The sequence below is a fragment of the Pelobates fuscus genome, chromosome 9 (assembly GCF_036172605.1).
Source record: "Pelobates fuscus isolate aPelFus1 chromosome 9, aPelFus1.pri, whole genome shotgun sequence".
In the NCBI taxonomy this organism is placed as follows: domain Eukaryota; kingdom Metazoa; phylum Chordata; class Amphibia; order Anura; family Pelobatidae; genus Pelobates; species Pelobates fuscus.
The window spans coordinates 100,167,357-100,191,536 of NC_086325.1; the positions used below are offsets into that span (position 1 = coordinate 100,167,357).

Genomic DNA, 24,180 nt, shown 5'->3' on the forward strand with positions numbered 1-24,180 from the left:
GTAGCCATTTCACCGCCAATCTTTGCTAAATATTGGAGTAAAATTGTGTTTTTTGGGGGTTTTGGCACACAAACTTATAACAAAGAACTTCTCATGTGTATTTTGTAAAGTTGGTGTGTGCTATTCCTGTACAAAGTTTTATTTTGTGTTCAGTTACATCTGCTGAGTAAAATGACACCCCCATTGTATGTCTTTGGCACTATTATGTGAAGCTACACTGCCATATAGGAGACCTGTCCTTTTTAGTATTAACAGTCGAATTTTGAGAAACGGATTTAATGAGAATATGCTTCCATTTGGGGTATTATAACAGTTTGACTGTTCAAAAAAAAAAAAAAAAAAAACACAAAGGCCTACCATTTGTAAAAGTAGACACTCCAGGGTATCTCATAAGGTGCATATTGTGCCTTAACATGCCCTCATTTTTTCACCAATATATGCCAAAATATGTGGTAAAAAATAATTTTGGGCATTTTTTTTTACATACGGACTGCATTTCTGCTGGGCATTTTGTATATTTCATATGTGCCACTAAGTTCAAACCCCCCAAATTATGCTCAGCTAAGTCTTCTGAGTAAAAGGACACCCCCATTGTATGTCTTTGGCACTATTTCGTGAAGCTACAGTGCCATACAGGAGACCTGTCCTTTTCAGTATTCACAGTAGAATTTTGAGAGACGGATTTAATGAGCATATGCTTCAATTTGGGGTATTATAACAGTTTGACTGTTCAAAAAAACCCCACAAAGGCCTACCATTTGTAAAAGAAGACACTCCAGGGCATATCATAAGGTGCATATTGTGCCTTAGCATGCCCCCATTTTTTCACCAATATATGCCAAAGTATGTGGTAAAAAATAATTTTGGGCATTTTTTTTTTTACATACGGATTGCATTTTTGCTGGGCATTTTGTATATTTCATATGTGCCACTAAGTTCAAACCCCCCAAATTATGCTCAGCTAAGTCTTCTGAGTAAAAGGACACCCCCATTGTATGTCTTTGGCACTATTTCGTGAAGCTACAGTGCCATACAGGAGACCTGTCCTTTTCAGTATTCACAGTAGAATTTTGAGAGACGGATTTAATGAGCATATGCTTCAATTTGGGGTATTATAACAGTTTGACTGTTCAAAAAACCCCCACAAAGGCCTACCATTTGTAAAAGAAGACACTCCAGGGTATATCATAAGGTGCATATTGTGCCTTAGCATGCCCCCATTTTTTCACCAATATATGCCAAAGTATGTGGTAAAAAATAATTTTGGGCATTTTTTTTTTTACATACGGATTGCATTTTTGCTGGGCATTTTGTATATTTCATATGTGCCACTAAGTTCAAACCCCCCAAATTATGCTCAGCTAAGTCTTCTGAGTAAAAGGACACCCCCATTGTATGTCTTTGGCACTATTTCGTGAAGCTACAGTGCCATACAGGAGACCTGTCCTTTTCAGTATTCACAGTAGAATTTTGAGAGACGGATTTAATGAGCATATGCTTCAATTTGGGGTATTATAACAGTTTGACTGTTCAAAAAACCCCCACAAAGGTCTACCATTTGTAAAAGTAGACACTCCAGGGTATATCATAAGGTGCATATTGTGCCTTAGCATGCCCCCATTTTTTCACCAATATATGCCAAAGTACGTGGTAAAAAATAATTTTGGGCATTTTTTTTTTTACATACGAATTGCATTTTGGCTGGGCATTTTGTATATTTCATTTGTGCCACTGAGTTCAAACCCCCCAAATTATGCTCAGCTAAGTCTTCTGAGTAAAAGGACACCCCCATTGTATGTCTTTGGCACTATTTCGTGAAGCTACAGTGGCATATTGGAGACCAAGCCATATCAGTTTTTACAGTAGAATTTTGAGAGACGGATTTAATGAGCATATGCTTCAATTTGGGGTATTATAACAGTTTGACTGTTCAAAAAAACCCCACAAAGGCCTACCATTTGTAAAAGAAGACACTCCAGGGCATATCATAAGGTGCATATTGTGCCTTAGCATGCCCCCATTTTTTCACCAATATATGCCAAAGTATGTGGTAAAAAATAATTTTGGGCATTTTTTTTTTTACATACGGATTGCATTTTTGCTGGGCATTTTGTATATTTCATATGTGCCACTAAGTTCAAACCCCCCAAATTTGAATTTTGACGCTGGGCCTATGTGCAATTTCCAAGCATCTTCGTAAGTTTTAAATTCAAACTACCCCACAAAGGCCTACCATTTCTTAAAGTAGACACCCCAGGGTATTTCAAAAGGCATATTTTGAACCTTAGCGTGGGATAATTTTTCCGCTAGCTTGTACCAGGTGTAGTGGTAATAAGCGTTTTTTCTGCCTTTTTGACACACAGAGTGAGTTTGCACAGTATATTTTGCAAACCTTATGTGTACCACCACTCTATAATACCTCATATGTTGCTCAGCTATGTGGTCTGAGTACAGCAATACCCCCGTATGTACCTTTGCCAGGTATATGTGGATGTTAAAGGGGCACATTTGAGACGCAGCCATTCAGTTTTTTTCTAACTTTGAAGTTTTACGCTGTGTCCATGTTCCAATTTGGAGTAGTTTAGATGGTTGGTTATTGAAACTTCCCCACAAACACATACTATTTATTAAAGAATACACCCTGGGGTAATTCAAAAGGCATATTTTGAACCTTAGCGTGGGATCATTTTTTCTCTAGTTTGTTCTAGGTGTAGTGGTAATGAGCGTTTTCAAATGTATTTTTTTTACTTTTTTTTACTTTTTAAAACTATTTTTAAAACTTTTGTTTTGCTTATTATTTTTTTAAAACTTTCCTAAACTTTCTTAAAACTTTTTTTTTTACAGATTTAAAATTTTTCTAAGCTTTTTTTTTTTTACCGTTAACCCCTAACTAGCAGTAAGCAGCACTAACCGTAAATTCCCCATTTTCCCATAACTCCCACCCACCCCAGCTAGAAAAAAAATATTTAATTATACAATATTTAAATTAGTTAATTAAATAAATTGAACCCCTGAGGATTAAAAAATAAAAGTTAATCGTCAGGGGTTAAAAAAAAATTAGATCACAGTATAATACTGTGATCTGTGTTTTGATCACTGTATGCAGTGATCGACTGGCAGGAAAGGGGTTAATTTTTATTTGGACTGGGTAAAGGGGGGTGTTTTTTTTTTTTTTTTTACTTTAACGTTATTAAAAAAAATTTTAACTTAATTTTTTACTTTTTAAAGCTTATTTTAAAACTTTTTTAACGTTAACCCCAGTTAGCCTAACACCAAATCCCCCAATTCCCCACTAACTTCCACCCTCCCCAGCTAGCTAAATATATAATTTTAAAATACTTAAATTAATTAATAAAATACATTTAACCCCTGAGGGTTAAAAAAAAAAAAAAAAGAACTAACCCTCAGGGGTTAAAAAAAAAAATCAGATCATAGTAAAATGCAATCTCTGCCAATTGATCACTGTAGTCAGTGATCAATTGGCAGGGAAGGGGTTAATTTTTTATTAAAATGGTAAAGGGGGTGGGATTTTAAATAAACTTTATTTATTTTTTACACAGGGGGCAGGATTACTGATAATCTGTCTCCCTGCACTTCACAGTGAACCCGGAAGTGCAGGGAGGCGGAAGGTGAGTATACACAGCACATGTGCTCGCTCTGACATGCTGTCAGAGCAGGCACATGTGCTGGGACAGCCCCATCCGGTGCTCCTGGTCTGCCTCTAATACAGAGGCAGACCGGAGCACCATTAACCCTGCGATCTGGGGTTAATTTTACCGCGTGACAGACGAGGTCCGTCACTCGTCGTTAAGGGTTTCCCCTGAGTGACGGACCTCGTCCGTCACCCGTCGTTAAGGGGTAAGGACACATGACATGTGTGACATGTCATGATTCCCTTTTATTCCAGAAGTTTGGTCCTTAAGGGGTTAAAGTGCAATATTCATTTTAACATAACACATTTCCCTGGGGCTAATTACACAAAGTAGGAACCTTGCAAAATCTGGTGTGATCCTTGTCAGCAGGTAGCACGGTCCTCTAGGGTAAACAACAGGCACAGTCCTTTGGTTTTCATATAATCCAGGCAACTTTATTGGCAAGTCCACACAGCAACACAACTAAAACATAAATATAACAGGTTTCCCCTTTAAACAAAAACCTAGCTCATCTGAGCACTGACTCACTTTTAATATCCCTCTCTATCAGGGTTAAACTAACAAAAACATATCGCACCAACCTTATTAGATAGCAACACTCTGCTAGCTAGCCTAGTTACTGTTCTTCTGCTGGAGGCCCAGACTCCCGGCTTAGCTCATCTTTCCTTTGCCTGGTTTCCACCCCAGGGGTATTCTCTGGGCTGTCTGGCGGTCTCCCTGCTCCCTCGGGGGTGTACAGAGACGCAGTTATGGCCTCTCGCTGGGTCATGACAGCCCCGGTATCAAGCAGCCGGTCAGGCAGTCCGAGTCCCGCCTTTAATTCCATTACTGTGTTCCCAGAATCTGGCAGCTGTTCCAGGTAGTCAGTGCGCCCAGGCCTTGTAGCAGTAGTCTTTGCCAGCAGATCCAGTTCTACAGCTCCCGGACAATCATTCAAAGTCTTTGTAGCAATACCAGGTGTCTCTGAAATATTTTGTTCTGCTACGCCAATGTCACCTACATTGTAACTTTCGCCTTGGTCTGGCTTAGCTGCGGACGTGCCAATCTTATTACCACAGCTTGGTTCCGTAACTGTCGCTCTCTCTTGGCTTAGATCAGAAGCGGCTACTTTGCCTTTCTTATTTTGACTTTGTTTTGCCATTACTTCTCTGCCTTGCTTTTCTCTGCCAAACTGTTCAACAGCTAGTCGACATTCTTGGGTAGCCTCGGCTACAAAACAGTGCACCACATTGTTATACTCAACTGGAGTGCTTTGCTTCTCTTCATTTTGCTCAGCTCCTCTGCTGTTGTCTTCTGTGACTCCCCAAGTCAGTCTGCTTTTCATGCCTTTGACTTGTTTACTTGGGTGTACATCAAGGGCTTCTGTTTCATTTTTCTTTCCCTGGCTGTATTCACTAGCTTTACTTGTCTCATTCTTTATAGCACAAACCGACTTGACACTGCTGGCCTCAGTCACAGTCATTCTTTCTCCTGCGTGTTTCTCAACATCACGCTTTGCTTCCTCCATGCTTTTCAGCTTGCTAAAGACTTCTTCTACTGCCTCTGTTATCTTATGCAGGATGTCAGTAGCCTGGTTACGGGGTCCCTTGTCCCCACGCTCCCTGCAGGGGGCAATCTTCAAAACCTCAGTAAGGGCAGCTCTATTCTCCTGCTGAGCGTCCCTCAGGTTCTTAACCTGTGCAGCCAGTAAACGGTTGGTGTCTTGTTGTTTAGCGGTTGCCTGTACCACAGCCTTCAGCAGGTCCTCCATTATAGCACCAATCAGGTAACAGTCTTAAAGGTACAGTGCTACCTATTTGTTTAACAGGTCTGCAAAAATAAAAGTCCTCAAGCAGACTACCGAATGACTGGCACACCCACAGACCCCCAATGTGCTACAGTGCCCGCATTCTCCACCATATTGTGATCCTTGTCAGCAGGTAGCACGGTCCTCTAGGGTAAACAACAGGCACAGTCCTTTGGTTTTCATATAATCCGGGCAACTTCATTGGCAAGTCCACACAGCAACACAACTAAAACATAAATATAACAGGTTTCGCCTTTAAACAAAAACCTAGCTTGTCTGAGCACTGACTCACTTTTAATATCCCTCTCTACCAACCTTATTAGATAGCAACACTCTGCTAGCTAGCCTGTTGTTTTCTCCACTCCCAGTGCTCCATGCCAGCCTTGCCTTGACTGCTTTCCTTTCTGCACTCCCAGTGCTCCTTGACTGCTTCCTTTTGCACTGCTAGTGCTCCAAGCCAAAAACCCTGGCCTGGATCCATGTCTCCCCAAAAAAAATCGCTAAACTGTGGAGTGGAGCATTGGCCCACCCTTCTCTCCAAATGCTCCACCCCAGGGGCCCATAACTAAACATAGCTTTGTGTTGTGCAACACACAAACTACATATACTCCCCCTGGGGTTAAATGGCCTCTCTGCCTTCACTTTATCACACTGGGGAGATATATAGATTCCCTCCAGCACAATTCCTTGCTTTCGGTCACAATACATACACTGACACACTTAAAGATACATACCCTGACACACAGATCCACACCCTGATACACATGCAGATACAAAGACACATAAATACATACACTGACACACTTAAGGATACATACCCTATGTTGCTTTGTGTCTGCATGTGTGTCAGGGTGTGTATCGTTGTTTCAGGGTATGTATCTGTATGTGTGTCAGAGTATGTATCCTTAAGTATGTCAGAGTATGTATATATGGGTCTGTGTATCTGCATGTGCACGTGTGTCAGTGTATGTATCGCTGTGCATCTGCATATGTGTCTGTGTATCTGCATGTGTGTCAGAGTGTGTATCTGTTTGTCAGTGTTTTTAGGGTGTGCATCTGTATGTGAGGGTATATATCTGTATGTATCTCTGTGCATCTGCATCTGTTTGTCAGTGTGCCTGTGTGTCAGAGTATGTGTCTGTATGTGTGTCAGTATGTGTCTTTGTATCTGCATGTGTGTCAAGGTGTGTATCTGCGTGTCAGGGAGTGTATGTGTGTGCCCGGGTGTGTATCTTTATGTGTGTCAGTGTGTATCTATGTGTGTATCTGCTTGTGTGTCTGTGTATCTGCATGGGTGTCAGAGTGTGTATCTGTTAGTGTGTCGGTGTGTCAGGGTATGTGTCTGTATGTGTGTCAGTGTGTATATTTGTGACTGTGTATCTGCATGTGTGTCAAGGTATGTATTTGTGTGTCAGTGTCTCTGTGTTTCAGGGTGTGTATCTGTATGTGTGTCAGGGTGTGTACGTGTGTCAGGGTATGTATCTGTGTGTCTGACACACAGATACATACTCTGAAACACATACAGATATACACCCTGACACCTTCCCTTTATTTGGGTCTGTTGGCATTTTCTCGCTTAGTCACAGCTGCGGGATTAGGGGTTGGCGGGGTAAAGTGAGTCAATAACGTGCAGGGTTAGGTTGAGTGGAAAATACTCACGGGAGTTACAGTGGTTTCGTAGGTTCGAGGTCGTCGATGGCTCCGAACCCAGGGGTGTAGGGCTATCTCGGTATACCCCTACAGTTTGTTATATATTGGTAAACATGCCACTTAGTTGGTGTGTTATGGGTTATGTGATTATTATTCTTGTTATATTATGGTTTATAATCATGTATGCGGGTCATTGCCAGGATTAATTACCCTTGGGTGGGAGAGGGGTATTTTAGTATGTGTGTAAAGTGTTGGCAATGACCGTATGTTATACAATGTTTTAATAAAGCTGTGGACAAAATTTTCCAATGTTAAAATGGTAGCCTGTGTTTTATTGGGAATGGGTATTAAGGTTAAGCTGGATATGGTGGAAAGGGCAGCTATGTGCATATCAAGTAGATCTTATCTCTAGGATTTTTGTAAGACTCTTGATAAGTTCAACACAAAAGCTCACTAGTAAATTGGATAAATTGGGGGACTGGGCAGGCAAGTGGCAGGTGAAATTCAATACAGATAAATGCAAAGTCATATATTTTGGAATAAGGAATCCACAAGCCACTATACATTAAATGGAGTTGAGGTAGGGATAACATTAAATAAAAAAGACGTGGGAACAATTATAGATCACAAATTAGGCAACAGTATGTAATGCTGATCTGCTGTTGCATAAGCAAGTAAGGTGCTTTTGTGTATTAAAAGGGGTTTTATTCACGTTGCACAAATATAATTTTGCCTCTTATATTATAAATGAATGGTAAGACCCCACCTTGAATATGCAGTGCAATTGTGGGCACAAGTTTTAAAGAAGGATATTGCAGAACTAGAAAAAGTGCAGAAAAGATCTACAGAATTAATAAGGGGGATGGAAAACATTAGAAGGTTAGAAAAACTTTTTTTCTTTACAAAACAGGTACCTCAGAGGGCATATGATAGCACTATACAAAATATATACAGGGTTAATACAAACTGCTTTGGGCTAACCCTGCGGTTCCCAAACTGTGTGCGGCGTGTGTGATGATAGCACTTGGAACCGTGCCTTCCTCTCCCCTGCCGGCTCTGCAGGACTGAAGGGGTGATCAGAGATCTCCCTCTCCAGCCCGCTAGCACTAAAATGCTGCAGCTGGCAGGGGAGGGAGGGAGAGAGGACCCTGGGGAGCTCTAACTTGCAGCTCCGCCGGATTCTTCTCTTGTGAGCTCGGAGTGTTGCCGCGGTTACCATGGCAACGCTCCGAATCTTGCGAGAGTGAACTCTAGCAGCTCCTGAGGCTGCTAGAGTTCACTCTTACCACTTGGACCACCAGGGCTTCTCCACTGGACCACCAGGCATTAGTACTGTCCCCCCTCCCCGGCAAAGGTAAGCAGGGAGGGGGGGATATTAAAATAACAATTATTGTTTTTACATTTAAATTAAATTTAAAAAAACTTTTATTATTAAAATAAAAAACATAAAAGTATATATTTATCTGCCCTCCTACTCCCAAAAAACACACTGCCCCTCCATACACACACTGTATCCTTCACACACTGTACCCCTCATATAACCTGCCCCACACACACACTGTATCCCAACACACAAACTGCCTCACATTCACACACACTGCACCCCTCACACACACATACTGCATTCTTCACACACTCAATACATCCTTCACAAACACAATGCACCCCCATACACTAACTGCACCCCACACACTGTACCCCTCATGCAGAAACTGCCTCTATACACTGCACTGCACCCCTCACACACACGTACTGCAACCTTCACACACACACTACATTCTTCACAAACGCAATGCACCCCCTGTACACTCACTGCACCCCACACACTGAACTCGTCACACGCATACACACACTTCACCACTCACACACTCACATATTGCACACCTCAGACACACTACTGCCCCTATCTCATACTACAGCCCCTATCCCGGCAGATCCCAGGTAAGTTGTCAAACTGTTCTTAAACAGTTTGACTACTTACTCTGTGAGGGCACTACGGCACTATTGGAACCATAACCACTACAAAGTGCTGTAGTGGTTATTGTACCTGGATTGTTTCTTTAAATAATCTACCAGATCAGGTTCTGGATCTGCGCTTGAACGGCAAGCATTTCTGCCAAACACGGGCCAGTATATGCCGCTGCGCTGTACATATACAACCTAGGAAATTATTTTAACTTGGGGAGCCTTGGAAAAAATATTGAAATATTAAGTGCGCCATGAACCTAAAAAGTTTGGGAACCACTGGGCTAACCTGTTCATTAGCAGGAATATACAAGCAAGAAGTCACTGAATGAGACTGGAAGACAGGTGTTTTCCTTTACAGCAGAAGAAAGGGCTCTTTACAGTAAGAACAATAAAAATGTGGAATTCTCTGCCTAAGGATGTTGTGTTATCAGATTCTATAGACACATTTATAATAGGCTTGGATTCCTTTTTGCATAAAGAGAATATTTATGGGTATACTTGATATGTATATAAATAGGTTGTTACTGTTAATCCAAGGAGAAATCGGATTGCCATTATGGAGTCAAGAAGGTTTTTTCCCCCTTTTTGTGGCATACCTGCAATGGCTACAATATTTTTTTTGCCTCCTTTTGGATCAACAGCATAAAAGAATGGGCCTAATGGTTGAACTTTATTGGCTTTTTTCAACCTTGACAACTATGTAACTATATAACTTTGAATTATATATACTCTTTACTGGGTTGTGATTTTTCTACAGAGACAGATGATGTCATAAGTGTGTGCGACCAAGCATACAATCCCAAACCACCAAACTGACCTATATTATAAATGGAGGCAAAGAGAAGCATTCCGCGTCACTTACGTCAAAAGGATGCACCATGCTGCTAAGGAGGTGAGCAATGTTTGGCCGTGAGGCACCACAAGGGACAGGTACCGTCACCCATCTCATTCCTAAAGGGATACTCTAAGCACCAAAACAACTGTAGCTTAATGAAGCTGTTTTGGTGTATAGATTATGCTCCTGCAGTCTCACTACTCCACTCTCTGCCATTTAGTTGTTAATTCAATTTGTTTATGCAGCCCTTGCCACATGTCCTTTGGCTATGACGCCCACAAGCAACATGAAAAAATGGTTTAGTTTTCAATCAGATCTGACCGCATAGTTTTTCTTATCTCCACTCTGTTAATTGAGCGTTAATAACACACAGAAGGTTCCCAGCAGGCTATTAACAGGGCTTCTAAATTAAAAAGCAATAAATAAAATACTTTAAACATTAGATCTCTCTTTACAGGAAATGTGTAGGTAGGATGTATAGATCACATAAAAGGGAGGTGTGGCTAGGGCTGAAAAAACTAAGTTATGTAAGTCATGAATGGCAGAGAATGGAGCAGTGAGACTGCAGAGACATAATCTATATACCAAAACCACTTAATTGAGCTAAATTTTAGTGCTTAGAATGTCCCTTTAAAGATTTTATGTCAACATGGCACTGCACAGTGTACATAAAATAACATTAACCCCTTAAGGACACATGACATGTGTGACATGTCATGATTCCATTTTATTCCAGAAGTTTGGTCCTTAAGGGGTTAAAAAGTTCTAGTTCTTTATAGTTCTTCCATATTTAAAGGGATGTTATAATGTGATTGGCTATATGTGCCACCTTCACAAAATTATCATATGGAAACAAGAAAACAGTGCACCATCTTAGGACGACTGCATGACTGGAAATCCAATCATTTGTGAGGCTTGTACTATGGCATAAGTAGTGATGTCATCAGGGCCATTGGCGTCAGGATCTCTCTATACACTGCTGACCCCAAGTTAACCATATATTATTACCCTCCAATGCACAGGCCAGAGAGTGGAGGAAGAAGGAAATAAATTGTAATTTAATTTACTGGGTCCAGGCTATTTTTGAGAATCCCTGTCTATTTGTCAGTTTTTTTCATTCATGGTCCCCTACAGTTAGACAAGTGTTTTTAATGTAAATTAATGAGGTTTAAAGTTTTGTATATGTTTCTTTCGGTGCTGTATCTGAGAGTTGCTCCAACAGAGAATGACAAAGTGGGGCGATAGGAGACATTCCACTGATGCATTGCTCATTAATGGTGATGAGGGACACAGTGAGGAGACATGATGATAAGCCAGACGGTAACGGTTATATGCAGCTGCTGCCATATAACTCCCACTAACAACATATGCTTCACTGAAGTGTACCTTACATTTCAAATGGCTTGGGTTTGTGTACAGTTGTGTTAGGGTTAGCATTAGTGTTTGTATTCTTTAATATTGGCGCAGCACTATGATATACATATCATTGGCACAACCCTTGTCACAGCTCCAATTCCTCTCGTCGCATTTAGGTAGAGACCAAGTTGTGAGGCATGGTATATTCTCTACATAAACTTGCATTGAAAAACCACAATATTATAGACAAGTGAAGCTCATTTGCTCATAGACTACGTTGAGAAACATGTTTGGCAACAGCCCTCACTGAATTGAGAAAGCAGGAAATGTGAAATGAACATCTTAGACATGCATTAAAGAGCAACATTCGGCTATGATAATGTTAATTTGTGCATGAGCTTAATTTTAGAAAGTAAAATATTTGATACACACACATACACTATATGGACTAAAGTATTTGGACTCCTGACCATTACACCAACAGGGACTTTTATGACATTTTATTCTAAATATTTAGACATTAATATGTGGTTGGTTCCCTCTTTGCAGCTATAAAAGCTTCCACTCTTCCGTGAAGGCTTTCCACAAGAGTTTGGAGGGATTTTGTGTAAATTTTTGCCCATTTATCCAGTAAAGAATTTGTGAGGTCAAGCATTGATGTTGGACGAAAAGGCCTGGCTCGCAATTTGCGTTCCCGTTCATCCCCAAAGGTGTTTGATGGGGTTGAGGTCAGGGTTCTATGCCGGGCCATTCAGGGTCTTCCACACCAAACTCACCCAACCATGTCTTTATGGACCTTGCTTTATGCACTGAGGCACAGTCATTTTGGAATAGAAAAGGACCTTCCCTTTAATGCTTCAGCATTGTCGAAAATGCTGAAGCATTAAGATTTTCCTTCACTGGAAGTAAGGGGCCTAGCCCAAACCCTGAAAAACAGCCCCATACCATGATTCCTCCTGCACTAAACTTTGAGTTGGCACAATGCAGTCAGGCAGATAATGTCCTCCTGGCATCTGCCAAAACCCAGACTTACCCATCTGACTGCCAAACAGAGAAGCGTGATTTGTCACTACACAGAACATGTTTCCACTTCTCCAGAGTCCATTGGTGGCGTGCTTTACAACACTCGATCTGATGCTTGACATTGTACTTGGTAGTTTGAGCCATGAATGCAGCTGCTCGCCACAAAAACCCAATCCCTGAAGCTCCGTCACACAGTTTTTGTGCTGATATAAGTTTGGAACTCTTCAGCGATTAAATCACCTGAGCGTTGGTGACTTTTACTTCAGCTCTCGGAGACACCGCTCTGTCACTTTATATGGCAGGGGTTCCCAACCCGTGGTACACATACCCCAAGGGGTACAATTCAGTGCCCCAGGGGGTATGCAAAATAATTTTGGTAATGGCGGCCTCGCGGGTTGGGAACAAAGGCCTGGTTTACCGCGATGGCCTTGGGCCGACAGGGGCTAGCGCTATCCAAGCCAGAGGAGCTGCAGGCAGAGTAGTGCTGCTCATCTCCACCGGACCACCAGGGCAATGTCCCCTCTCCCTGTGGAAAAGGTAAGAAGAGGGGAAAGGGGACATACAGTTTATTTATATATATATTTCCAGACAGATACACACCCTGACACACATGCAGATACAAAGACACATAGATACATACACTGACACACTTAAGGATACATACCCCATGTTTCTTTGTGTCTGCATGTGTGTCAGGGTAAGTATCTGTATGTGCGTCAGAGTATGTATCCTTAAGTATGTCAGAGTAGGTATATATGTGTCTGTGTATCTGCATGTTTGTCAGTGTATGTATTGCTGTGCATCTGCATATGTGTCTGTGTATCTGCATGTGTGTCAGAGTGTGTATCTGTTTGTCAGTGTGTCAGGATGTGTATCTGTATGTGTCTCTGTGCATCTGCATGTTTGTCTGTGTATCTGCATGGGTGTCAGAGTGTGATAATAAGTAATTTTGGAAGGTGGTGACAGTAGGGGGATGATAATTTTTTGGGGGGTGACAGTGTGGGAGGTTGTAACAGTGTGGGAGGTGGTTACAGTGTAGGGGAATGGTGACAGTGTGGGAGGTGGTGACAGTGTTTCGCATTGTGACATTGTGGAAGGTGGTGATAGTGTTGTCTTTTATTTGTGGTCAGAACTTAATTTGTATATGGAAATAGAGAAAAGGGGGGATAGTTGGTAGTGGTGTGCTGAAACCAACGCACTGGTAGGCCTGTAATAAAGAGGGCAAAGATATTGCAGAAAAACACTTTATTGCATAATTATAATGCTAAATATTTAAAGGATTTCCTGAGTTCTTTCTCAGGTTGTGGGATATAGGTGCTGGAGACAGAGGATTTCCATCTGCCCAGTCTTTTAATGATATGGACTGGTGTGTCCGTACTGGAGGCTGCAGTGGCTGCCCCAATTCTAAAGGAATGACCAGAAAATGAGGCGGGGTTATGTCCCAATGTTAGCAGCAGTGTTCTAACGTGGAATATAAACTTGGAAGTGGTAAGTGGGTGTCCATGAAGAAGTAGTAAGGGAGAGTTAGGTGGGAGACTGTTGCGCGTGGATAGAAATAAGTGTCAGGGTGTTGCAGTGGATGTGATCTACTTGGATTTTGTCAAGGCATTTAATATGGTTCTTTACAGTAAGTTAGTCTTCAATAGGTTAGAAATTGGTCTAGATGAATAGTCTTGTTCTTGGGTAGAACATTGGCTTAAGGATAGAGTACAATAAGCTGTCATTAATGGTAAATTTTCAGGCTGGACAAAAGTGTCAAGTGGAGAAGGGACCACTTCTATTTAACATATTTATAATTGATCTTGAAATAGGCATTGAAAGCCACGTTTCAGTGTTTGTAGATGACACAAAACTTTGTAAAGTAATAACATGTGAGCAGGATATTGCTTTGCTGCAGATGGATTTGGATAAATTGGGGGACTGAGCACTAAAATGGCAGATGAAATTTAATGTAGAGATATGCAAAGTTATGCACTTTGGGGTCAAGAAGGCACAAGCAACTTATACCCTATGGTAGTGAATTAGGGATAACCTGACACGAGAAGGATTTGGGAATTGTTATAGACAACATATTAGGCAGCAATATGCAATGTCAATCTGCAGTTGCTAAGGCCAGTAAGGTTTTGTCATGTATAAATAGGGGCATAAATTCTCGGGATGAAAATATAATTTTGCCTCTTTATAAGTCGCTGGTAAGACCACACCATGAATATGCTGTACAATTTTGGGCACCTGTTCTAAAGAAGGATATCATGGCACTAGAAAAAGTGCAGAGAAAAAAAAATGATAAAAGGAATGGAGCATTTTAGTTACGAAGAAAGGTTAACAAATTTAAATCTCTTCAGTTTTGGAAAAACGGCACCTCAGAGGGGATATGATAACATTATACAAAAATATTCGGGGCCAGTACAAACCATTATCTGGAAATCTATTCATAAACAGGGCTATACATGGGACATGAAGTCACACATTTAGGCTGGAAGAAAGGAGATTTCATCTAAGGCAAAGAAAAGGTTTTTTTTTTTACAGTAAGAGCAATAAGGATGTGGAATTCTCTGCCTTAAGAGGTGGTTTTATCAGAGTCCATACAGATGTTTAAACTGCAATTGGATAAATACTTGCAAAAACATAACATACAGGGACATAATTTCTATCTAGTGGGGTAATAGCTGCTTGATCCAAGGAGACATCTGACTGCTATTTTGGGGTCAAGAAGGAAAGTGCTTCAGACTGGGTTTTTTTGCCTTCTTTTGGATCAACAGCAAAAATATATGTGAGGAAGGCTGAATGTGATGGACACAAGTCTCTTTCAGCTATGTAACTGTGGCGAAAGTGACCTCGCCACTGGTTTTTTGGAGAGGCCTGTTTGCCAGCCTCCTGCCCTGCGACTATGGCCCTGGGATGTATTGGCCTTCTAGGAACTGATTTGGGCATATTGTATTTTTTTTTTTTTTTGTAAATCTTTCTTTTATTATGGCATATGCGTTATGGGGTACAGAATATAAAGAGGGGAGGCATTGTGGGGTAACACGAGTGAATGACCGCAAGATGATGCACAATACAACCCTAAGAAAGATTGCCATGTTTTTTTTTTTTGTAGACGTCATGTAAACATAATAATACAAGCTTGGTCGATAAAATGAGTATAAGAATAAGAACATGAATAATTGTTGCTTAACAATGCTAGTTCAGCTACACCCATGTAGTCCTAAGGTGTCGACATGTCTTACAATGTAGTAGTAGCTAGTTAGTATATGATGCAGAGAGAAGTCATAATTAGGAAAAGAACAGGCTAGTAGTCATCGCTTATAGAACATAACATGCTATAGTAGTTAAAAAGAACGAATATAACATTACATTGTCTCCAATGCAGGGCTGCTTTAAGATATGCTTATTGTAGTTAGGTTCACGCTAACTGGGCCATCGCTGGGGTTACTGAAGTAGGTGAAACTTCTACAGGTGCATATAACATCTGCTCTCTACCTTTGCTAAATACGGTAAGTAGCCTTTGCAACAGTGTATAGTATTTGCCAGGTGAATTAGTATGCAGCCTGCGGATGGGTATGGAAGCAGGTAAAGTCTATCATATGGCAAATTGTGTGTTATCAGTAGTTAAATTGTAGAGCTGGAAAAACACATAACATGCGCAGATATGACCGACTATGCTTAACTATAGTAGTCTCACAAAATATTATGTTCAACAGATTAAGGTAAGAGAAAATGGTAACATCGTTAACGATTGGACAGTTCCTAGTCAAGCGTGGTGGTAGTGTAGCTGTCCGTTAGTGGGGCTGCATCAGCCTATACCGTTGTTGGGCAGAACCGCCGTGTGCGTCTGAGAGGTGGGGAAGATGGCCCCGGCAATTTGTAAGTTCCATAGTGATGTGACTTGGCGCGGACCTGTGGTTGCCGTCTGCCAGCCCCAGGCTCTCGTGAAGGCCGTCACCTGTGATCCACGGACTCAGGTGCTCGAAGAGGCCGGGTCTTCCCTATTTCGGGCATCATGTGGGGCTCGGATGTTCTGTCGCCGCCAGCAGCGCGTGAGCCTCCGACGGTGTGGTCGGTGCCTTGGAGTCTGACTCCATGTGGTCTTCAGCCTGGGAAGGAATTGTGGACGGGCCCCAGAGCCGCGTCCCCGTCGTTGCGGGTAGAGCTGTGGGCCTTGAGGTGCAGCTTTGGGCCTGATAGGAACTCCGTTGCCTGAGTGAAACGGACTCAAGTGTGCTTTGGGTTTCACTCGTCTCATCCGCCTCCTGTCGGAGGTTGTCTTGTGAGCCTTCCGACCATTGAAGCTTGGTGTGTAGCGGGGAGGATGTATTGGGTCAGGTGGCGGATTCATGAGTCGCGGTTTGCTTTCTAGTTTCTTCCAAAAGACCGTGAACAGCTTATCAAGGCGGACCTCCAGCGGCTCCATTAGGTCCCATGTGGTGGGAGACCATGTGGAGTCCGCCATCTTGTCTGCAGCTACACGGCGTGGCCATCGTTTGCGGGTTACCTCTTCGTCTCTCGGCAGCAGGTATTGGGTAGCCGGGACCGGGATAACCCCCGCCGGTCCATAGGGGGGGGAACGTGGGCCCAGACATCGTCTGTAAGCCGTCGCCGGTAATGGAGGAGCGGCCGCCTTCCCCATGCCGGTCGTGCTGGTAGGCCTCAGGTTGCTTTGCCGGGTGTTCTGTCGTCGGTGCCTGGTGTTTGGCATCAACGCGTAGCCCTTGCCAGTGGCATTCTGTTGGCGTCCCGTTTGCCGGGTTTCGGAGTCGTTTTGTGGCATTTTTCCCGACCGGTTCAGCAAGTGGAGCGGGAGCAGCTTCGTCTTGCGTCCGCTTAGCTTCGCGTCCAGGCCACGCCCCCATATTGTATTTTATTATGCTGCTGCTGGCCCCTTAAGAACCATCTGGGGACATACTGAGGAGTTACTTGGTGGCCACCATTTCATGTATCAGAGGCACATGGTGAGAACAATGGATGAAGCACATGGTGAGAACAATAGATGGCGGCCATTTTAACTCACAGACACTGTTTTGACTTTTCTACATGGTGCCATCTCGCCGGTATTTGGTGCACAAAGACATCGTGCAGTAGTTTTAAACTATACAACAGGGGACACATTATACAGTAATTATTTTTCATATAGCCTGTATATGTTCTGCCATCAGGGGGACTGGACTGCCTGACAAACCATGCAGTCATTCTGCAGGCAGCTCCCTGGACTGCTATTGGAACCATGTGATTGCTCTGTGAGAAGTAGCACAATCAACAATCCAAAGGGGTCCAACACACAAGTAAATACTCATCAGAATCAGAAGAAAAGTAGGAGAATCCAAAATAACCCCTTTTTTACTGAGCACTTTTTGATTGAAAAATATATTAGCATAACATTCATTTAAAGCAACGGGTGCAAAGCTAGCACATAAATATATGATAACACGGCAATTGTGTGTATAGATTGCTTTGCAGACAAACTTAAAAATTAAAAGTCTGTAAATGTACACAATTTGTATCACTTATTTGTTTCTCCTTGATAAAAATATTTGACATATTATTATTTCTTATTATTATTTTATTATTTATATAGCGCCAGCAAATTCCGTAGCGCTGTACAATGGGTGGACTAACAGACACGGAATTGTAACCAGACAAATGGATGCGCAGGAACAGAGGGTTTGAGGGCCTTGCTCAATGAGCTCACATGTTAGAGGGAGTGGGGTATAGTGACACAAAAGGGATAAGTAGGGGTGATGAAATAGATTGCTAGAAACATATTCACTGAGAACTTAGGTTCATTTTGACAGTTGCAGGAGAAGAGTCATGGGGGGAGGGGGAATAAAAACCCACTAACAGTTTAAATGATATGCTTTTCTGAAGAAATGTGTTTTCAAAGATTTTTTGAAGGAGTGGAGACTGGAGGAAAGTCAAACGGAGAAGGGAAGGGAGTTTCACAGAAAACGTGCAGATCTGGAGAAGTCCTGGAGGTGAGCATCAGATGTGGGAGTTTACCAAGGGAGGCAGTGTATACTGAGAACAATAGGGGACCAGGGACAGAACCTTGGGGAACGCCAACAGAGAGGGCCTGGGGAGAAGAGGCAGAGCTAGAGAAAGAAACACTGAGAAAGCGCTAGGAGAGGTAGGAGGAGCACCAGGAGAGAGCAGTATCTCGTAGATCGAGATTACGGAGAATGAGAAGAAGCTGTTGATGATCAACAGTGTCAAAGCCAGCAGAAAGATCAAGGATATTTAGCAGCGATTAAATCGTTGGATACTTTGGTCACAGCTGTTTCAACAGAGTGATAAGCGCGAAATCCAGAATGAAGCGGGTCAAGCAGAGAGTTGGATTTGAGGAAGTCTGTCAATCTCGCATACACAACTCTCTCAAGGATCTTGGAGGCAAATGGCAGTAGCGATATAGCGATATAGGGCGGTAGTTGGATGGGGAGTTGGGGTCGAGGTTGTTTTTTTTTTAGAATCAGCATTATAGTTGCATGCTTAAAAGGTGAAGAAAATGTGCCGGAGGAAAGGGAGAGATTGAAAATTTTAGTGAGAGGAAGAGCAGGAGAGGGAGAGTGCGGATGAGATATGAGGAAATAGGATCAAGGGAACAGGTGGTGGGGTGGGAGGACCGGAGCAGAACAGAAACCTCTTCCGTTGTAGTAGATGCGAATGAGCATAGAACAGTGGAGTGAGTGGGGTTGGGTGATGTATTGGAAGATGTATTGGAAGGAGAGGGAGAGAGGTTAGAGATCTCTTCCCTGATTGTAGAAATCTTCTCAGTGAAGTGAGTTGCAAAGTTTGAGGCGGCAGGGTGGTAGGGGGAGGGGGAGCAATAGGCATTTGGGGTGGCGGGACAGTGTGCTTATAAGGTTGTTAAAGTAAGTTACTTTTGCAGTGGAAAGAGCCAGAGTGTAGGAGCACACCATACATTTATAGTGGAGAAAGTCCGGTGCAGAGTGAGACTGTCTCCAACAGCTTTCAGCAGTTCTGGAACATATTTTGAGGTATCGGGTCAGCTTGGTGTGCCAGGGCTGTAATTGGGAACGCCTGCTGCGTTTAAATGTAGGAAGTGCCATTATGTCAAATTGAGAGGAGAGAGTGGAGTGTTGTAGAGTGAGGTTGCAGAGTTGGGGCAAGTGAGATTTGAGATGAGTAAAAGGAGAGATGCTGTTTAGTGGAGAGATCCTGGAGATCAAGGTAGTGGAGGTTTCTGCAAGATTGGAGATTTGAGGGTGGTGAAATTTGGGTACGGGGTGCCGATGTTAAATGTCAGCAGATGGTGGTCAGATAAAGGAAACGGAACATTGGAGAGATTAGAGGGGGTACAGAGATTGGTGAAGATGAGGTCAAGAGTGTTTCTTGCTGTATGAGTTGCTGAAGTAGTCCACTATGTGACGCCAAAGGAGGAGGTTACAGAGAGCAGACGGGAGGCATCACGGCAGTTAAGGTTGTTAATTGGGATGTTAAAGTCCCCAAGTATGAGGAAAGGATTGCTAGAGGAGAGACAGAATGTAAAAAGAATGTTTGGATTTGAGTATAATGTAAACATACAGTTACATTATAGTTTTTAAAAATTAAGTTATTTAAAACTTCTCTAACAATCTTTTTCATTGTCTGGACTGCTAATGTAAACGTAACGTTGGGGTTGGGGTTGCACACCTCGGCTACGGCACTTCCAGCGCAGCAGTCACCATTGGTGATCTTTGCAAATTATGCAAAGACTCCAGACAATGACAGAGCCACTTTAAGAGGAAGTTAAGAGACACATGTAAGGTTTAGAAGAGGTACAAGGGTTGAGGGGGATGAGAGAAGAAGGTAAAGGCACATAAAGGTTTAAGGGGAATTAGTAGAGAGACCTAATACGGTAAGATTAGTTACAAAACAAACACAAATGGGTAATAGGGGTGCAGAGAGATTCAACAAAGGGTGGAGCGATACACAGAAAAATGACAATTTATGGGGTAGAGTGCCTATAGGCAAACCTGCCCTGGGTGTCAAATAAGCTAGGTACGCCTCTAGTCTGAAGACCTGGGTCCTGACACAATGTTAACAAATTCTAGAATTTAATGTCCCACAGTCAGTGAAGAAACTGAAATTGAAGAGGTCAGGACCACCCGAAATCCACCATGAAAAAAAGATTAAAGGTTTTAGAAAGACCTTCGCAGCCACTTGACTTGAATCTTCTTGAAAATCTGGAGGTTGATCACAAACATACAGTGCATGAGAGACAACCTAAGAATATTACTCAACAAGAAATATTCTGTAAGGATGTGGGTGCCCTCATGTTTGCATACAACTGTACTATCGCGGCTAAGGAATAGACAAGTGCAGTATTTACCATCACTCATTTTTTTTAGTGAAAAATTGCTTCTCTTTTTACATTTCGTGGAAGAAGATTCATGTTAAAACCACTTCTGTTATGTTTGCTTTTTATGCTGAAAGCCAAAAAGACAGATTAGCTGGCTGAGCATAGATTGTGAGCTGTTCCATAAATAGTTGTTCCTTTTTAACAAGAGACTATGAAGATATTTGCTATTAAGTTACATACTCAGCATTTGGGAATTTAGATGTGCATGTGAGAATCTATTATTAGCTCTTGAACACAAATATCTGTTATTACATATTACAGGAAAATACCAGAAGTTCTGGCGGTTCTGTCACTTATAAAGATATAATAATTATGAAAAGATAATTTTGATTCAGAACATATACATGAGACAAAGTAAGGATTTACTGATATTTGTCAATAGGCAGTGTCTATGTCCAGATTTCCCATCAACCGGTGGTTGTGATGACTGATTTGAACAGTCAACATGTTGTGAGATATGCCATAAATGCGGTTGGCACAATTGTGTATGCTTTAGAATACAGTAGGGACAACAAGTCTTGGCAAGTGAAGTTGCAGGAGTTGAATAAACAATGTGGCGAAAAGATGGTAGAGGAGAGAATAAATTAATTATATTTTCCTAATTGCTCTCCACCAGCCACCACCACCACCACACAAGTGGACATGTCAGTTTGAGGGGTCTCAAAAAATGCAAAAACCCCACAAGTGACAGTATCATTTAAACGGTACCAGATCCTGTACTCATTGACTTATTATGGAGTCATATCTAGTGATCTGTTATATGCCTCTGGGTGATGTTAGATTTAGGTTTTAATTAGTTAAATTCCAATTGTCCATACTCCCTATTGAGTTAAGGGAGAGGGAATTTAAAATCGACAGGTTCAAATGTCTGGATATAAGCAGGGGTTGCCTTACTGAAAAACTTTTCTTAAAGAACAATTTTGTGTATGCGTCATTATGCAGATTGTGTATAGTGATGTCACATTGACTGCACTTTGATTATCCTTGAAGCAATTGAAGTTATATAGTTGTGTAGACAAAAAAATACCATCAATTGCTGCAATGCATGATACATCACATAGTAAATGAGCTAATGGAAGTTCCTGCTTAGGAAATTCTGTCTCTCTGAAGTTAGGAGTGGAGTTGGGAGGGGAGTTGAGGACTCTTTATATTGCGTTGACACCACAGTAATGTCAGTGTACTCCTGACCATAGCCAACCAGTTGGAGGGTTCCTTTAAGACATATGATCACTGTGATGCCATATTACTCTGCCCTGATGTCCTGGTGGAGGGTTAGGGTTAGTATTAAGGTGAGAGGTAGGGTTAGGATTGGTAGAATTATATTTTTGGATAGAGTCAAATTTGTGTAAAGTTACTGCATGCTGCTATTTAGGGGATACTGTAAGGTATGTTTAGGTTTAAGTAAGCTATCTAGAAAATTATTTTAGGAAGTTAGATTTGTGTTTTTATTTTGCAGATTTTTTTTCTGATGAAACTGTATCAAAGTTTGATGCGAGTAATTATAGTGACACAGATAGTGTCACTTCAGCATGTAGCAACAATGGGAAGCAAGCTAGGATGTGTGTGAAAATTAGGGCATGTCCCTGGTTCTCAGTTTTCACATTTGAGTCCTTCCCTTATAAAATTTTCTTTGTCAAAACATTAACATTTCGATAAAACAAATAGGACATAACTATAATTTGACCATATGTCAACTTATTCTAACTTATTGCTCTATTCAACAATTGTAGCGGAATACAGTACGGGAAGATTAAGGTGGTTCACAATATAAGTTTTAATGACATTTACAGCATAAATCCAATTTGGGTATAAAGATGCAAAAAATATTTTGGCAAAATTGGTGAGAACAATTGACCTCAAGAAAAAAACTTTAAATAATTCGAAATTAGGGCATGTTATTTCACCACAAGGAGGATATTGTCCTAGCCAAATAGTACATTAAGGCGAATGGCGAACGGCACCCAAGGGGAGCATTCATATCCCGAAAGGAGATGCGCCATTTGCCTGGTTTCCACACAGGGACCCTGTGAACCCTGAGGTTGGTGTGGACAATTTTGGGGCACTGGCGAGTTTGGCGGGCTTTGCAATGCTTGCTGGGACAAAGAGACTAGCTCTTTTCCAGTGGCGGGCTCTCTGTGCCAGGGAGACAAAGGGATGGTCCCATATCAAGCGCTTGGTCTCCCAGGTACAGAGGCTCATGGGATGAAGATCACCCCTGTCCCCGGATGTGTTTGGGTGGCAGGCTTTTGGAGACAAAGAGGCAAAGCCCTTTACCGCGTTAGATTCCCGGGGAGGGGGAGGACCCTGGGAGGGGACATTGTATGCTGTGTTTTACACCCCTTGCATGGGGTTATGCTTAAAAGCCGTGTGTGGCCAATAAAGTGTCGTTGTACCTCCAGAACTGTGTATGGTCTAGTTACGGGGGGAAATGGGTCTCTTTATATCCTAAATTGTTCCTGTTCAGCTAAGGGAGAGAAATAGCGGAGGTAACCGGTCAGGTTACCAGGTGATCCGCTAAACCTACCTTATACATTGTAGCTAATATGTATGTGCTTGGTATATTTTAAGACTGAGATTATATTTTTATACTGCTTTCTCTACCTATTTCTCCATCCATCCCCGTAACACTCAAATCTGCAATTGCAGTCAAATCACATACTGATTTAAGAAGAATGAATATTTATGCATCCAACAAATGTTGTTGCTTTTTTGTTTAGTTAAAGAACACTGTTAGGAATACAAACACTTACCTGATTCCAGCGCCTGGCTTTATCTCCACCTCCTCACACATCAGTGCGAAGGGGAACTTAATGCGCACACGTGGCAAACACTTAGTGCTCTTAGGGTTTCCCCATAGGAATTGATTAAGTTAATGCATTTATATGGGATTTGTAAGACGCTGGACAGGACACTGGATGTCCAGCGTCATTTCACAGACTTAAACTTGGTGGAACTGCAGGAAGCGTCTCTAGTGTTTGTCTGGTAGACAGCCACAAGAGGCAGTCTTAACCCTGCAATATAAACAATGCAGTTTCTCTAAAACTGCAATGTGCTACATTGCAGGGTTACATGAACAGGGACACTACACCCAGACCATTCAATGAGATGAAGTGGTCTGGGTGCCTATAGTGTCCCTTTAACTATTATGTTACCATAAAACAGTGTTTTGCACATCAAACTAGAGGTCCCTGCATTTTAGAGTTCAGAATTGCAAGTGTCTTACTGGGCCAATTTCACCTTTGCTGCGAATATGCAAAGTATATCCATCATGAAGTGCCATTTGGAAAAGAAGACAACCTGGGATTTTACACATAAACACAAGCTATTTTCCACGTAGCTCAATTTCTGTGATTATTTAGTGATAATTGTTGTTTTTTTCTCCATAACCCACCTTTATAACTTCTGCTTACCCACCAGGTGTGTTTTCTTATTACTCCAAAATACACACACGCACATACATATGTATAGTAGATTTGAGTTCAGTAAGTTTGTGCTGTACAGCCGCAGGAAGTCAGATAGCATTCGATAAATAAATGACAATCAAGTTTGGATG

General features: G+C 41.9%; 1 protein-coding gene across 2 annotated transcripts in view; it reads right to left on the reverse strand.

Annotated features, from left to right (window-relative positions):
- BTK (Bruton tyrosine kinase) overlaps window positions 1–24,180 on the reverse strand; it is a 158,167-nt gene that overhangs the window by 46,406 nt on the left and 87,581 nt on the right. The gene's annotated exons all lie outside the window — the stretch shown is intronic.